Source organism: Artemia franciscana, unplaced genomic scaffold (assembly GCF_032884065.1).
Source record: "Artemia franciscana unplaced genomic scaffold, ASM3288406v1 Scaffold_1714, whole genome shotgun sequence".
NCBI classification, from domain to species: Eukaryota; Metazoa; Arthropoda; class Branchiopoda; order Anostraca; family Artemiidae; genus Artemia; species Artemia franciscana.
This window is the reverse complement of record NW_027062929.1, coordinates 36694-55000: the sequence shown is the minus strand read 5'-3', so window position 1 is coordinate 55000 and position 18307 is coordinate 36694. Positions and strand designations below refer to the sequence as shown.

General features: G+C 37.7%; 1 long non-coding RNA gene across 1 annotated transcript in view; it reads left to right on the top strand.

Moving 5' to 3' along the window:
* LOC136042676 (uncharacterized) overlaps positions 1 to 18307 on the top strand; it is a 47392-nt gene that overhangs the window by 8969 nt on the left and 20116 nt on the right. The window contains exon 3 of the long non-coding RNA XR_010621386.1: positions 14009 to 14189. This is a non-coding gene — a long non-coding RNA (uncharacterized LOC136042676). The remainder of the gene's footprint in view (positions 1 to 14008; positions 14190 to 18307) is intronic.

Here is an 18307-nt window from a genome sequence, read left to right as displayed (position 1 = left end):
TATTTGCGTTTCCCATGACAGCGTTGATGCTCATGACTTCTGTGAGTCGCAGATGGATGTACATGAATGCGAGCGCGGAGACCATGCTTATTTCGTCAATGATGAAGAGATGTGTTTTCTGTAGGATTGTCCTGAGTGTCAGCAGTTGCTCAGTGTAGAGTTCAGAGTATTTGGAGGTTCCTGCTTGATCGACGGGCAAACTGAAGCCTCTGTGTATTGTTTCTCCTTTGATGCTGTATGCTGCAAGTCCTGTGGGTGCCATAACGATGACGGGACATTTGTCTTTGCTGAAATGATGACAGAGGATGTTTCGAATCACTTTTATCACAACTGACTTGCCTGCACCTCCGAATCCTGAGACAATCATACGGAGTGGTGCTGTCTTGTTGGGTGATTCGACTGCGTTCGTCACTTTGTCAACAACACGTTTCTGGTCAACATTCAGTAACAAATATTCTTTTGCCACTTGTTCATTTGTGCTGGGGTCGAGCAGTCGTCGATTTGCATTCACAAGGTCTTCCATTGCGTCTGCTGCTCTATCTATGGCGGCGCCTTGAATTGCATTCTGTGGGTCGTCCATGTTCTCTTCGAGTGCTGCTTCTTTCTCTTTCTCTTCGAGTTCTTTTGCACGTTCTCGTACTTTGCGTTCAAACTCTTCTTCTTCTTCTTCATCTCGCACGTGGCAATACTGTTTATGTACTCGAGTACCTTTTCACGAGGATCTTTGCCAATAATTGGTGCTCCTTCAATCCATAGGAGGCAGTGTACGTGAGGTGCTCCGCGAGTCTGGTATTCTATGCGCCAAAAATGGTTCGCGAGTTTGCCGAAAATCGGTTTCTCTTTGGCGTCGATGAGTTCGTTGAATATCGCGCGCCATTTTTTTTTTTGAAAATGATTCGAGACTTTAACTGGGTCCATGGCTGTGAGCTCGGCAGGTGTCATGTTGGCGGCGCGGGGTACATGCTTATTTGTTGTGCGCAGATAGTCTATGAATTCAATAGAGTACCATTCGGCGCAGGAGAGCGTTACAAAGAGGGCTGGCAGACCGTCCTGTTGGATCATTGATTTGACCTTTGTCGATAGGGCTTGAAAGTACTGACGCGAGCCTCTTAGCTTTGACTGAACTGAGAACAGGCTGCCCTCCATTTCTCCGTCTCGTTTCTGCAGTCTTTGCATGAAATCGCCAATGTTTTGCTTGGGCTTTACGGTGCGAAGCATATGATTCACGCTGTTGCTCTTGGAATTGGAAATTGTGGAACAGATAGTTTTGTCGAGTCTGAACTGAGGATGTCGACTCAGGAGGCGACATTTGATATAGTCTGCGTTTCGCATTTTAAATTTGCGGGCAGTGTCGTGTAGCCCGTTACTACCGTCTGGGAACAGGTGCGGAAATGCTTTCAGGTCAAGGTCCGGGTCGAAAATGTTTTCCGCGTCTCCCTGTATTTTTTTAAACTGAAATTCGTGAACGTCACTCTGTTTGTTGTTTTTAAAGTCCTCGATAAAATCTTTTGGCACTGTTGAATCAATGGCTTGCACCGAGAAATGTTCAAGGAGCTCGGACTTTGTGTTGTCTGTCAGGCGTTTGAGGATTGCTTCGTCAGGGATAGGTTGAGAATTTTCGATGCCTTTTTCTTTCTCTGGGAGTCGCGTTTCAAGAATTCCCTCCAGCTCTTGTACTGTGCACGCTTTAATGTTGGCATAGAGTCTGTTGTTTTCTCTGAGCCAGAGTAGTGCCTCGTGGACTTTCTTCAGATCTATCATACTGGTCCAGACTATTTTACTGTACGTGGGCTGACCTCCAACGAGAATCACAAAGCTGTCTACATTGAGAAGATTTTCGGGCAGAACTTCTGCATTTGCTTGAACGTCAATTGGCAAGTATACGATTCTTCCTTTTAGTGCATCCGTCAGCTCAGTCCTGGGTCTTTTGAAGGTTGTGACTTGGCCCAAGCGTACAATGGTTACACAGGTCATTACAAATTTGATCATCGCAAGTTCAAAGCGGTTGAGCACTTTGATGCAGTCGGGTGTGGGCTTTGCCTGTAGGTTTTTGAACACGCATCGTGCATTCTCTTTGTTGTCGGTCATTTTCCCTGCGCAGTATGTGCATACTTTGAAGTTATCCTTGATATCGTTTACCCAGCCTGCATCGTTTTCCAATTCTCGCTCTTGCTCAGGTAAGTCTTGCTGAAATTTTTCGAGCACCGAAGTCAACATGTCGTCAAAGCCTTTTCGGTTTGTATATGATCGAAGCGTTTTCAGGTCATTGCCCATTTTTAGCATTTCGCAACAGTCGCTGGCTACACTGGGATACTCGTCACGGATGGCTGCCACTTTTTCCAAATTCTTTCCATACGCCTGTTTTAAGGATTCTTCGTCAATGAGAATTCGGTGCTGCGGATCGAACATGGATTCGTCAGCTTTACCCTTCTCTTGGAGGCTTGTGATCGCCTTTTTGACTGCTTTTTGCAGTTGTTTAAGTGTGCCTTTGGCTTTGAGCATGTTCAGCTTGACGATGATCTTACATCTGACTATGGCCTTGTATATGTCGCAGACAAATCGGTTCAGCACTTGAAAATGTGATTTGAGTGCTCTCATCGGTCTCAAAAAGCTGTAGCATCCGGTGTCGATTGCACAAAATGGTGAGTGACCTAGTTTATCTGTACGACGCAGCGGGTTCTTGCATGCATCTAAAGACTCTAAATAAAAGGGGATTAATGCATTAGTTTGGAGTTGGTCGGTTTTGGTCTGCTCCATGGAAAAAAAGTGTTGACAAGCATAAATATCGTCTAAATTTAACTTACATAGGTCTTCATGACAGTCCCATCTTACTGTTACTGGTATTACATCTTCATCATCATCATTATCATCTTTCTTGGTATTTTTCTTCTCTTTACGTGGAGGAATATACTTTTCGTTTTCATCCTCGCTGCTTAAGTCGTCATCTTGTGTCTGAGAACACTGACTTTCCTGAAAGAGAAAAGAGGGCGGCAGATTCCAGTCGGGCGACTGTGGGTCTGGGAAACCTGTGAGGACTGGGATTCTAAGCTAGAACTGGGAGAGGGAAATTGTTTCCATGCGTCGTGAATTCTGCTGGGCTTGGTTTGTTGCGGAGTGGCACGACCTGGGGCGTAACTTGGTGGTAAGCATGAACATTTTTGCTTGGGTCGTACCGGTGTCTCAGTCTCTGATTGCTGGAAAAATCTCGCGCTTCCTTCTTCGTCGATGGGTATAACCGTGTAGACATTGTCTGAAAAAGAATTACAAACGCGACAGATATTAGTTCCGTAGTTAGTGTAGGCCGTTTCATAAAAATATGGCTCCGTGTACCCACTGTGTTGTCTCAAATTACCCATAGCTGTTGTAAAGTCTTCGAGGGTTGGGGGTTCGTCTTCTGGCAAGTTGTCGAGAAATTTTTCGCATTTTGCTGCATTAAGCGCATGTCGCTTTGCGAGCGAATTTGTTGCCATTTCTATTAAATTGTTTGCACGTGCAAATTCCAATTTCATGGCTTCCTTCGAGTCTTCCGTGTTGCAATAGTGCATATTCAGAACTTGTTGCATCTCCTTTAAATCATTCTGCATTTTCCGTACTTTACGCGGTTTTCCCAAATAATACTGTCTGTGTCGCTTTTGTTTCACGCACGATCTCTGGGACAAAATTGTATCATTCGCCATTCTGTGTTCTACAGCTTTTTTGAATGCTGCTGACTCTTGGCGTTCTGTGCGTGGACAGTAGCATGCAGAAAATGAGATGCTGGTAGCTTCTGCTGCGGGTGGCGCTTTATTACCTTTTTTTCCATGTTTGGTTCGCGACAGGGGTGATGGTGTACCATTTTTCATCTTTATTCTCACCCATAGTTTTGCAGTCAAAATGTCCCTGTTTCTCTTGTAGTAGTCACCAAACAGTTGTGAAAATTTGTCCTTGTGGTTGTTGTACTGAGTGAGCCTTGCCTGTTTTTTCCTTGAGCGATAATCTTGTGATGCTGCATACAGTTTCAAATTTCTTTTCTTACTTTGCTCGATATTTCTATTTTTGACAGACTCACTTCCATGATAATGAGCTTTCACTGACTGGAGATTCTTTGCTCGAAAACATTCATCTGATGCCAATTTTTAAGACTTGCGCGTGCGAGCTTTTGTTTGGTTACGCTCCTTTGCCATCTCATTTGTTTGAAAGCGGCTCTTTACATCCTCCTTGATTCGGTCCTTATTTTCCTGGTAGTATTTGCTTCTTATCTTGCTAATTTCTTGTTTTTTCTCATCATACTTATTTTTCTTTTTCTGCTTTAGTTGCCAAGCTTTGCTTGGCATTGTAGAAAAGACCTGGTGCGGCAAGAGAAAGATTAATTATGATAGATAGCCTAGTCTGGTACTTAGCTTCGGAAATCTAATCTTCTGCTGTAGAAGATCTCTCTTTCCTAACTTGGCCCAGATTCAGCTGATACAATTCTATCCAGATAGGTGAGGCAAGAGAAAGATTAATTATGATAGATAGCCTAGTCTGGTACTTAGCTTCGGGAATCTAATCTTCTGCTGTAGAAGATCTCTCTTTCCTAACTTGGCCCAAGTTCAGCTGATACAATTCTATCCAGATAAATTGTGAATTTTCTCTCAAAAAAGGACAGATGGCGTTTAGGAAGTTCATTTCTAATATGCTAGATGGCGTCTGCGTTCAGTTTGGAAAACATTTCCAATCAAGGAGAATTTCCAATTACATAATTTAATTTCTGGAATGGAGCTGGATTTTTATGATGCTTGCAGTCATTCTCGCCGTGCCGAGCTGATTATTTTGATGTACTTGAATGTTGATATTCGTAACTTTTAAGAATTTCAAAAATTAACATGGGCTCTTATGGGGAAATGGGTTTTTCTAACCTAGAGAAAATCGGGGGGTTAAGATTTTCCGACGAAACTTTCCAGGAAAATTACTCGGAGAATTCCTTGTCGAATGTCTTCGTACACCCAGATCCGATGTCGGCTGTGACCTGTAGCCGTGGCAGAAAAAAAGGGTTTCTGTCATTTTTCTCAAATAAAAATTTTACGGATTAAGACAGAATTTTTTGAAGCCTTCAGTCAGTCTCACCATGTCGAGCTGATCATTTTGATGTACTTGATGTTGAAATTCGTAACTTTTAACAACAAAAAACTTAACATGGGCTCTTATGAGGAAATGGGGTTTTTCTAAGCTAGAAAATCGGGGGGTTAAGATTTTCCGACGAAACTTTCCAGGAAAATTACTCGGAGAATTCCGCGTCGAATGAGTCTTCGTACACCCAGATCCGATGTCGGCTGTGACCTGTAGGCGTGGCGAAAAAAAAAACAAAAGGAGAACATGAACATTAAGTGGCTATGCGTGGTTTCTTGAAAACAGGGAAGGAGTTATCGGATCGAGCTGAAATTTCGCGGATAAGCTCCTGGCTCCAAGGGGACCTTAACTTGTGAATTTCAGCCCGATCAGACAACGTTAAAGGGGGGGGGGGGGTTGGGTGGTCGAAACTTTCGGCCAGATTTTCCCCATGAAGGAAAAGTCTGAGGGTGATGAAATTTGGCAGGTTTCTTAGTTAGAGCTCGGGCTACGAAATGCATCCCTCCCCATCCCTCTGCGACCACTGGAACCGAAGATCGCTTAACATTGTCGTGGTTCGCCTCTTTAAAGAGGCACAAGTGTGCCTCCTAGAAAATCGCATTAAAATGCGATTCTTTCGATGTAACTATTGGTATAAGAATTCTGTTTTTTAGATTTTCGGCTGCTCTCGAGCCTGGTTGCTCCTTACTACAGTTCATTACCACGAACTGTTAGATATAAGCCTAGTGTTATTACCGTGAAAATGAAACATCATAAGTGGGAACACTATATAAATTGCACTAGACCTGTGTATTCTTTTTATTGTTTTATTTGTTTTTAGTTTCGTAGTAAAAGTTTCCGGTACTTTTGATTTTTATAAATTGATAGTGGAAAGAAATAATGTCTTCAAAAAGTATTAGATTTTTTTCTTAAAATCAATTGCCAACTTTATTCAGGTTCCCACTTAATTGTTGAAGCATGGTTATGTGTGATTTCAAGGCTTCTTTACTCACACTGAGTTTTTATATAAATAGTTCTCGAGATACGGTAGGATAAGTTAAAGAATATGGAAACCAGAATAATCAAGAATTCACAATTTTTCTTGAGAATCGTCAGTGCACTTGGCTGCTATAAAAAAAAAAAACATAAAATGTCTACAAAACATGGTTCAATTTCTTGGCTGCTATAAAAAAAAAACAACATAAAATGTCTACAAAACATGGTTCAATTTCTGGTCTTTTTTTCACCATTGGAAAAATCTTGATAAGTGCCTCCCCCCCCCCATCTCCCAAAAATTTTCAGACCAAATTTTAGACCCCCGTGCAACTGAACCCTCGTCTAACTGAACCATCTTACTTAGTTTTTCAATATTCTACTAATATGAGGCAATATAATTGGGTAAACACGAACTAGAATGTTCACATGTTCAACTTCGTTGGAATCATGTGTTTTTTAAAGTCATGATATAAAAGTCTCAAGATGATTTACAAATTTTTTTTTTTTTTGTCACAAAAACAAAACAAATTGAACGTCACAAACCATTAAAGCCAGGTTTATTTCTCCTTTTTATGGCACTTGGTATTTACAGAGTGACATATAGCGATCACAGTTTCTGTCGGTCCTTCGGTCCCGGTTTTGGTAGTTCGGGCGATTCCAGATAAGTTAAGACGATTAGAGTTGACAGGCGTATCAGGGACCAGACCAGATCAAATTAGAAATGGTTTCTTTCCCGATTCGACCATCTGGGGGGGGGTGGAGGGATTTATGGTTAATTCGGAAAAATTAGAAAAAATGAGGGATTTTTAACTTACGAACAGTTGATCGTATTTTCATAAAATTTCGAATTTAGAAGGTTCTTGTTCTTCAGAGCTCTTACTTGAAATCCCTACCACATACGGTGACATTGGGGGAACTTAGAGGAGGAAACCTGAAATCTCGGAAAACGCTTAGGGTGGAGAGATTGGGAAGCAACTTGGTGGGAAGAATAAGCACAAGTCCTATATATGTGAACCGGACTGGATCTACTATCTTTGGGGGAGCTGAGGGGGGATTATCAGTGCTTTGGCGGGTTTGGTGCTTCTGAACGTGCTAGAACGATGAAAATTAGTTGGAATGTCAAGGGCCTGAACAAATTGATTTGATAATAGTCGTTTTCTCAATTCGACCATATGGGGGGGGGGCTAGAAGGATGGAAAAATTGTGAAAATTGAGGTATCTTTTTCTTACGAATAGGTGATTCGGTCTTAATGAAACTTGATATATTGAAAGATTCTATGCCTGAGATGCTACATTTTCGATTTGAATCGTATCCGGAGACATAGGAGGGGGGGGGGAAGGTGGAAACGGAAATCTTGAAACTGCAAATCTTGGAAAATGCTTAGAGTGAAGAGATCGGGGTGAAACATGATGGGAAGAATAAGCACAAGTTCTAGATACGTGATTGACATAACTCGATTGGATCCGCTTTCTTTGGTGGAGTTGGGGATTTACAATGCTTTGGCGAGTTCGGTGCTTCTGAACATGTAAGGACGATGAAAATTGGTAGGTGTGCCAGGGACCTGCACAAATTGACTTGATAATAGTCGTTTCCTCGATTCGACTATTTGGGGGGCTGGAGGGAGAAGAACAATTGAAAAAATGAGGTATTTTTAACTTGCGAATGGTTAATTGGATGTTTAGAACGGAGGGATCGATATGAAACTTGGTGGAAAAAATAAGGACAAGTTCTAGATACGTGATTGACATAACCGGACTGAATATGCTCTATTCGGGCGAGTTTTGGGGAGGACGGGGGTGTTAATTCGGAAAAATTAGAAAAAATAGGTATTTTTAACTTACGATCGGGTGATTCAATCTTAATGAAAGTTGATATTTAGAAGGAACTCTTGTCTCAGAGCTCTTAATTTAAATCCCGAACAGTTCTGATAACACTTGGTGGAGTGGGAGGGGGAAACGGGAAATCTTGAAAAACGCTTAGTGTGGAGAGATCGGGATGGAACTTGGTGGGAAGAATAAATACCTGGTAATTTAATCTTTTTTTATTTTTTCATATTATTATGAGCAACAGCTGGTATCGTTCTCTGCTATTTTTTCTCGAAAGAAGTTTCACTATTACCATTTGAACTAGGCATTACAGGGAGGCTTCTTGTTCGGCTGTGATAGGTGCACGCACTTGCAACTCTGAGAATCAATCTCAATTTAGAAGTTTTCTCATTTAAGAGAAACGTTAGCAGAGGGTAAATTATTTGTAAAAATAGATATTGCAGTTCTCTATGTAATTGCAGCTTGAATTGAAAGTAAACGCATTTAAGGGCTTACACTGAGAGATTTCGGACGAGGAGGAAATAGCGAGGGAACCCTTAATGATCTTCAACCTTTTTGTCCTTGAATTATACCATACTTTTTGATATTTATGCGTAACGGAGGAAATCCATTAAAATAAAATACAAAATTACCTGTGAAATAGTTGGTGGTAATTTGCCCTTTGTTTTCAGTAAGATTAAATAAAAAAAACTAGTTTTTTTTCACTGAAAGTAAGGAGCGACATTAAAACTTAAAACGAACAGAAATTACTCCGTATATGAAATGGGTTGTCCCCTCCGCAGTCCCTCGCTCTTTACGGTAAAGTTTGACTCTTTGCCACAATTCTACTTTTTAAAACAATTAAAAACTTTAGCGTAAAGAGCGTGGGACTGCGGAGGGGACAACCGATTTCATATACGGAGTAATTTCTGTTCGTTTTAAGTTTTAATGTCGCTCCTTACTTTCAGTTAAAAAAACTAGTTTTTTTTATTTAAGTTCTGAACGTTTTGAATTAATGCATGTTTGATTTTGGCTCTCCGCACATAAATTATTGAAATGAAATTAGTATATTAATTTTTTTTGGCTAAATGGCTTTCTCTTAGTTTTGATCAGACGATTTTAAGAAATAAGGGGTGGGGAAGGAGGCCTAGCTGCCCTCCAATTTTTTGGTTACTTAAAAAGGCTACTAGAACTTTTAATATTCAACGAACGTTTTTATTAGTAAAAAATATACGTAACTTAAGAATTAACTTACGTAACAAACTTTTATATTCTTATATTTTTATTATGTTTACGAGGGGGTTTGTACCCTCGTTAATACCTCGCTCTTTACACTAAATCGTAAGTTTTGTCCCAATTCTTTAAGAATGACCCCTGAATCAAAGAGGCCATAGAATAAATAGTTGAAATCACTAAAAATATTTTAGCATAAAGAGCGAGGTATTTATCTCCTCCTAAATACCTCGCTCTTTATGCTAAAGTATTTTTAGAGCCCCTCATATGCGTAATAATCTCTGTTCGTTTTAAATTTCAATGCTATTCCTTACTTTCATTTGAAAAAAACTTTTCATGTTTATTTTTTCATTGTTTTTTTTATAGTAATGCTAGAAAATCCTGCGCCCTTTTCATTGAATTTTTCTTCCCCATGACATATTCCTCAAAGGAAAGATCCTCCCACAAAGCCCTCTCCCATCAACCCCACCCCCCAAACCAAAAAATCCCCATGAAAACGTCTGTACACTTCCCAATAACCATTACTATATGTAAACACTGGTCAAAGTTTGTAACTTGCAGCCCCTCCCTCAGGGATTGTGGGGGAGTAAGTCATTCCCAAAGACATAGTTATTATGGTTTTCGACTATGCTGAACAAAATGGCTATCTTAAAATTTTAATCTGTTGACTTTTGGAAAAAAATGAGCATGGGAGGGGGCCTATTTGCCCTCCAATTTTTTGGTCACTTAAAAAGGGCACTAGAACTTTTCCTTTCCGTTAGAATGAGCCCTCTCGCGACATTCTAGGACCACTTGGTCGATAAGATGACCCCTGGAAAAACCAAAAAAACAAAAAAAAAACAAATAAACACGCAACCGTGATTTGTCTTCTGGCAAAAAATACAAAATTCCACATTTTTTAGATAGGAGCTTGAAATTTTTGCTATAGAGCTCTCTGATATACCGAATGCGATAGTGTGATTTTCGTTAAGATTCTATGACTTTTAGGGGATGTTTCCCCCTTATTTCCGAAATAGGGCAAATTTTCTCAGGCTCGTAACTTTTGATGACAAAGACTAAATTAATTGAAACTTATATATTTAGAATTAGCGTAAAAATTCGATTCTTTTGATGTATCTTTTAGCATCAAAATTCTGTTTCTTAGAGTTTCGTTTACTATTGAGCCGGGTCGCCCCTTACTACAGTTCCTTAACACGAACTGTTTGAAAAGAAAATAATTCGGTATTTCGGGGCTTCTGACATTATTACTCTTTTGCGGAAGTTAGGCTCAAAATTGAAAAAGGATTATATTTTTTCTCTGGGCCCCTTCCACCTCTTAGTTCGTTTATTTTCCCGTTAGTTTTCACCTGTTTTCGCTTTATAGTTGTGTTATTTCTTAGCAGTTCTTTCGTTAGTTGAGTTATGGTTGTGGTATATATGTTTTATCGCTCGTATAGTTGTGTTGTTTTCAAATTATACTCCATAATAGAGAGGCTCCAAACACCCAGCATTGTATATTAAGCTTTTAATTTGACGTTTTTTTCTAACGTGACCTGATTCGTCCTGCGCCCTTTTCATTGAATTTTTGTCCCCCATGGCATATTTCTCCAAGGAAAGATCCTCCCACATAGCCCCCTCCCTCAACCCTACCCCCAAAACCAAAAAAATCCCCCTGAAAACGTCTGTACACTTCCCAATAACCATTATTATATGTAAACACTGGTTGAAGTTTGTAACTTGCAACCCCTCCCCCAGGGACTGTGGGGGAGTAAGTCATCCCCAAAAACATAGTTATTATGATTTTCGACTATGCTAAACAAAATGGCTGTCTCAAAATTTTGATCCGTTGACTTTGGGAAAAAAATGAGCGTGGGAGGGGGCCTAGATGCCCTCCAATTTTTTTGGTCACTTAAAAAGGGCACTAGAACTTTTCATTTCCGTTAGAATGAGCCCTCTTGCGACATTCTAGGACCACTTGGTCGATACGATGACCCCTGAAAAAAAAACAAAAAAAAAACAAACAAATAAACACGCACCCGTGATTTGTCTTCTGGCAAAAAATGCAAAATTCCACATTTTTGTAGATAGGAGCTTAAAACTTCTACAGTAGGGTTCTCTAATACGCTGAATCTGATGGTGTCATTTTCGTTAAGATCCTACGACTTTTAAGGGGTGTTTCCCCCTATTTTCCTAAATAAGGCAAATTTTCTCAGGCTCGTAACTTTTGATGGCTATGACTAAACTTGATGAAACTTATTTATTTAAAATCAGCATTAAAATGCGATTCTTTTGATGTAGCTATTGATATCAAAATTCAATTTTTTAGAGTTTTGGTTACTATTGAGCCGGATCGCTCCTTACCACAGTTCGTTACCACGAACTGTTTGAAAAATAATATGTATGCTAAGAGAATCTAGTTTTATTGAAAAAATTTAAAGGGGAAATCTAGGATTGACTTTCTATTCACAGGATATGTGCACATCCATAGGTAATTGATTAGTTAAAGTATAGTACTGTCACTTATAGGTCAAATTTTTAAAAATTTAAAATTTTTCATTGCAAAACAGAAATTTTTTAATAAATGCAAACATAATCAAACAATTTGTGGTAAGGAACTGTAGTAAGGAGTGACCCGGCTCAATAGTAACCGAAACTCTAAAATGTGCGTAACCAAAACAGAAATTATTCTTTATATAAAAGGGGCTGTTCCCTCCTTCAACGTCCCGCGCTTTATACTAAAGTTTTATATTGTTTTAATAAGCAGAACCATGTCAAACTCTAGCGTAAAGAGCGCAGCGTTGAGGAGGGGACAGGCCCGTTCATATACAGAATAATTCCTGTTCGTTTAAAGATTTAATGTCACTCCTAACTTTCAGCTGAATTTTTTTTTTAAATTTAATCTAGATAAGATCTATCATTTTTTATAAATAACTGTCACAAGCCTGACTGAGCCCACCTTGTATTGTGGGTTCAAAACGAAAAATCGAAAAGTTTAAAAAGGTTAAAAGGCTAAAACATAAAAAAGGTTTAAAGATGCTTACCTGTTCATAAATGTCAAAATAATGCATCGTCGCTTTAACAAAATTTCCAAAAATTTTAGGTTAGAAAAAGCTTAATAAACATGTATACACATATATGGGCCACAGCATATCACGGAAATCAAACACATTAGACTGGCAAATTCAAAAAGGGCCAATTAAAACTCAAAAAGGAGGAGATTAACGAATATAAAAAAAACAACAGTGAATTAGTTGGATGTTTTGTTAATATTTTGACTGATATAAAGGCATTTTAATTTTGTATTTTGAAGTTGTAATAAAGAACATATTACAATTTCAAAAACAAACAATAAAAAAATAAGATAAGAACAGCCTGAGAGACAGTCCAGGTTGGATCAGGTCTGAGTAAGGAGGTGCTTTTGTGAGAATTATTATCCAGGAAAAAGGTTTTCTACTGCATTTTTATGATAACGGAGGCATTACTTACCTCTCCGGCTTAAGTCTTTCTAAACTAAATTTATTTGAGAAGAAAAGAATGGAACTTCATCTTCTTAAAAAATTATTTGCAAAGCTTTTCTCTTAATAGATTTAATATTGTCTGAATTCCCACGAAATGTGATGATGCCAAACCGGAGAAGCATATTGAAGATGCGGATGTAGAAATGAGGTATAAATCCTTAACAAATTTGAAGGGGGACACAAATTTTATTCAGGAGCTTTAGTAAAAGGATAGATGCCTTAGGATATTATTGTTAATAATATCACATTCCATTTTACTTCACTTTCATCACTTCATTTCACACTTGTATTTGAAATTAGAAGAAACGGTGACAACAAGTAATTTCAGGGAGGTATATGATTTAGTAAAATGAAAGGGGATTCAAGGAAATATATTGGCATTGGCATGGATTTAGAAGGGTTTACTATCGTGTCGTATTTCAATGCATCAAAAAATTTCTTTTAGAAGGTTTCAGATACCGTTAAATCATCAAATGGTTTCTATATCTTGGCAAACTCCTAATCAAGGCTGTTGATTATAACTGAAAAAGGAAAGAGACTTCCGAGAGTATCATGGAATACTCCATTGGGGACAGGCAGGGATATAGAATAATGAATCCTGTACTAGACACCTTGTGATCAATTTGATTGGAGAGATGAAACCCAATTCCCCCAAGGAGAGGTCAGCGTCTAGAGATCCTTAAAGGGGGATCCTTTCCAGGCCCCTTTAAAGGAGACCTTCAGGTTTGGACACCTTCAAATCTGCTGCGAATCTAATTTGCCCTTTTTTCTCCTTTTTTTAATAGCTATGATTTTAGAAAATTTTGATTCTAATTAATTTTAAGAAGTTATTAATGACTATTTTTTGGGGTATTAATATTCAAAGAATAAAAACGCTCGAAGGTTCGAAGTTTTTTTTGCTATGAATGACCTTACAATAAATTAACGTCTCAAAGAGGTCCTGTGATGAAACAGTCCTGGATTTACCTAGTTATCCGTCATAAACGAAAAACTATCAGTTGATCTTGAATTTGTTCAGCTGTTGGCTTCTTTCAATACCGAAATAGGTAGAAAAAGGTCTTGTGCTGTAAGTAGGCTGATTAGAATATTTTCTTGTCGCCTGGATGTGTGACCTAATTGGTTATGTACAATATTTTGACCATTTACGGATGATTTTGGGACATACGACTTCTTTTTATCGGTTAACGCTATATACTCCCTCTTAAAATAGCAATTTCATGACTTTATGGGAGCCCCGCATTAGAGAGAGGAGGTTTTGGTAAAATTAATGTTATATTTGGATTCACAGTGGATTTCTGAACTATAATTGTACTTTAGTAGTGCCACCACTAAGCTGTAAATGTTCATTGATGTATATTTTGTGAACCAGTAGAACAGGACTGCTTACAACATTTCTTTTTCTTTTTCAGTCATGGGAAAGAGTCTCACAGTATATAGAAAATAATTCGAATTTCAAAGAAGAAAAGCAGGGTTTATCCAAAAAGTCAGAAATGGAGAACAGTGATGATGGGAGCATGTTATTAGGAGAGAAGAAGAGACTCGCTTACATCCAATGTCATACCAATAGTCTATGGAGGTGTAGAATATAAGGTAGTTGCCGTAAATTGGGGACAGTTTTTTTCTATTTATTATTATTATTATAACTAGAGGCTTATTGAGTGTCTTGGATCTAAACAGGGGTATGGTCTTTTGGTAACTTGATTGAAAGCTGAAACTTATTGAGACGTAGTCGCCTGGTAATTTTATTATTTCACCTTGTAATTTTATTATTTATAATTTATACTTTTCTTATTTTCTCCTATTATTTTGAGCAACAGCTGGTTTCGCTCTCTGCTATTTGCTCTCAAAAGAAGTTCCACTATTTCAATTTGGACTAGGCATTACGGGGAGGCTACTAGTTTTGGTGTGACAGGTACACTCACTCGCAACTCTGAGAATCAATCTCAATTAAGAAGTTTTATTTTTTAAGAAAAACGTTAGCAGAGAATAAATTATTTGTAAAAATTCATATTGCAGTTCTCTATGTAATTATAACTTGAATTGAAAGTAAGCGTATTTAAGGGCTTACACAGACAGATTATGGCTATAATTTTTTCATTTTTATGTCTAACCGAAGATGTCTCAAAATATCCATCAAAATAAAATATAAAATTACTAGTGAAATTGTTGGTGCGAATTCGCCCTTTGTTTTCAGTCAGAAAAATAATGTACATACTAAAATAATTTTGTTTATTAAAAGAAATTTAAAGAAGAAACCTAGGATTGACTTTTTACGTTCACAGGATGTGTTTGCGCATTCATAGGCAATGAATTAGTTGAAGCACAACACCGTATCTTATAGGTCTTATTTTTAAATATTTAAAAGTTTTTATTGCAAAATATAAATTTTTTAATAAATGCAAACATCATCTAGATAAGGTCTATCATTTTTTGAGTAACTATCCCAAGCCTGGCTGAGCCTAACTTGTATTTTGGGCTCAAAACAAAAAATCAAAAATTTTAAAAAGGGTAAACAGCTAAAACCATAAAAAAAAAGGTTTATAGATGCTTACACATGCATAAATGGCAAAATAATGCACCGTCGTTTTAGCAAAATTTCTAGAAATAACAGTTAAATAAAAGATTAAAAAACTTGTATACACATATACGGGCCATAGCATGTCATGAAAATTAAAACAGATTAGACCGGCAAATTCAAAAAGAGCCAATTAAAGCTAAAAAAAAGGGAGCAGATTAGCGAATATTTATAAACCACAAGCAGTAAATTAGTTGCAAGTTTTGTTAATATTTTTACTGATATAAAGGCATTTCGATTTCGTACTTTTAAGTTGAAAAATAAGATAAGAACAAAAGTAAAACAGTTCAAAATAGGGATGAAACCTTTTTATCGACAGTGAACAGATATAAAATTTCATATAAAAAATCTAAAATTTTACTGTAGTTTTACTTTAGTTTTAAGTTGAGTTTTACTGTTGATGATGAACACTGTATATGTGTTCGAAATATCCAGTTAAATTTATATCTGTTCACTGTCAATAAAAAGGTTTCATCCCTATTTTGAACAGTTTTATTTTCGTCATGGAAAGGCTGTGTGGTCTTCGAAGTTATCTAAGATAAGAACAGACTGAGAGACGGTCCAGGAGTGATCAGGTCTGAGTAAGGAGGCTCTTTTGTGTTCATTATAATCCATGAAAAGCTTTTGTAGCGCATTTTTTGAAAACGGAGGCACAAACTACCTCTCCGTCTTAACTTCTTTTAAACTAAATGTATTTGAGAAGAAAAGAATGGAACTTCATCTTCTTAGAAAATTATTCTCAAGGCTCTTCTTTGAATAAATTTAATATTATCTGACTTCCCACGAAATGTAATGATGCCAAACTGGAGAAACCTAATTAAGATGCGGATTTAGAAATAAGGTATAAATTCTTAACGAATCTGAAGGTTGACACAAATTTTATTCAGGAGCTTAAGCAAAGACATAGATGCTTTAGGATAGTATTGTTAATATGGACATTCCTTTTGGAATCATAAGAAGCTGTGACAACAAGTAATTTCAGGGAGGACCCAGAAATATCAGGAGATATAGGATTAAGGAAAAGAGGAGATTCAAGGAAATATATTGGGATTATCGTCGATTTAGAAGGGTTTACTTTCGTGTCTTATTCCAAGGCATCATAAAATTTCTTTGAAAGTTTTCAGATACCGTGAAAGCATCAATCCATTTCTATAACTCGGGAAATTCCTTATCAAGGCTGTTGATTATAGCTGAAAAAGGAACGAGACCTCAAAGAGTATTTTGGGATGCTCCACTGGGGACAAGCAGTTAAATGGAATAATGAATCCTGTACTAGACAACTTGTGATCCATTTGATTTAAAAGATGAACCCCAACTTTTCATGGGAGTGGCCACCGTCGAGAGATCTTTAAAGGGGGATCCTTTCGAGGAACCGTTAAAGGAGACCATGAGGTTTGAACACCTTCAAATCTGCTGCGATTCTAATTTGCCCTTTTTCGTTCTTTTTTTTTAATAAGTATGATAATAGAAAATTTTGATAATAATTAATTTTAAGGAGTTATTAATACTTATTTATCTATTTTGGGGGGCTATTAATATTCGAAGGGTGAAAACTTAAAAATTCTCGAAGGTTTAAAGTTTTTTTTGCAAAGAATGACCTTACAATAAATTAATGTCTCAAAGAGGTCCCGCAAACAAACAGTAACGGATTTACCTAATTATTAGTCATCTGCGAGACACTATCAGTTGATCTTGAATTGGTTCAGCTGTTGGTTTATTTCAATACCAAAAAAGGTAGAAAAAAGTCTTGTGGTGTAAGTAGGTTGGAAAGAATATTTTCTTGTGGGCCGAATATATGACCTAACTTAGTTTTATACACTATTCCTACCAATTAAGGAGTAGTTTTGGACATACGACTTCCATTTATGGGTTAAGGTATATACTCTCTCTTAAAATAGCAATTTCATGATGTATTGGGAGTCCCGCATTAGGGAGAGGAAGTTCTGGTAAACTTAATGTAACATTTGGATTCACAGTGGTTTTCTGACTTTACAATCATTTCTATTTCTTAGCTAGGCCTATGTTAATTACCTATAAAATAAACGATTCTTACTTCATAATATGCAGAATAAATGTAGCTACCACATTTTACATGAAGATCCGCTATTCCTTAATCTTACCCTCCCCTTTAATTTTCAGATCGATCGGGATCAGGGATCAGAGATTGGGAAAAATAAGCACAAGTTCTAGATACGTGATTACCATAACTGGAATGGATCCGTTCTCTTTGGAGGAGCTGAGGGGGGGGGAGTGTTATTTTGAAAAAATTAGAAAAATTGATGTATTTTTAACTTAAGAACGGGTGACCGGATCTTAATGAAATTTAATATTTAAAAGGAATTCATGTCTCAGAGCTCTTATTTGAAATCCCGACCAGATCTGTTGACATCGGGGGGAGTTGGAGGGAGAAATCTTGGAAAACGCTTGGAATGGAGGAATCGGGATGAAGCTTGGTGGATAGAATAAGCAAATATCCTTGATACTTGATTGGCGTAACCGTAATGGATTTGCTCTCTTTGGGGGAGTTGGGGGGAGGGGTTGTGATTTGTAGGCGTGTCAGGGAGCTTCACAAATTGACTTGATAAAGTCGTTTTCCCAGATTCGACCATCTGGGGGCTAAAGGGAGAGGAAAAATTAGAAAAAATGAGGTGTTTATAACTTACGAGTGGGTGATTGGATCTTAATGAATTTTGATATTTAGAAGGACATCGTGACTCAGAGCTCTTATTTTAAATCCTTACCGGCATTAAGCCTCTGATTTTCCTTTTAAATCAATCTATTGATTCTTAGAATTTTGTTAAAGCTCATACCATATGAGCTCTTGGCTCTTAGCTCTTCTTGTTTTTAATTTAATTATAAGTAGGAGTACCCTTTTTAAGTGACCGAAAAAATTGGAGGGCAATTAGGCCCCCTCTCCCGCCCCCTTTTCGTCTAAACATCCGATTAAAATTCGGGATAGCCGTTTAGTTCATCATAATTGAAAGGCCCAATAACTATGCCTTTGGATATAACATGACCCCCCCATAGCCCCGGGAGCAAGGTTTTAATTTCATCTTAACTTTTCTCTCATTCTAACACTTCAAAGCTGTATATAATCCAATTTTGCCTACAGCTTGTTGTTTGAAACACGGTT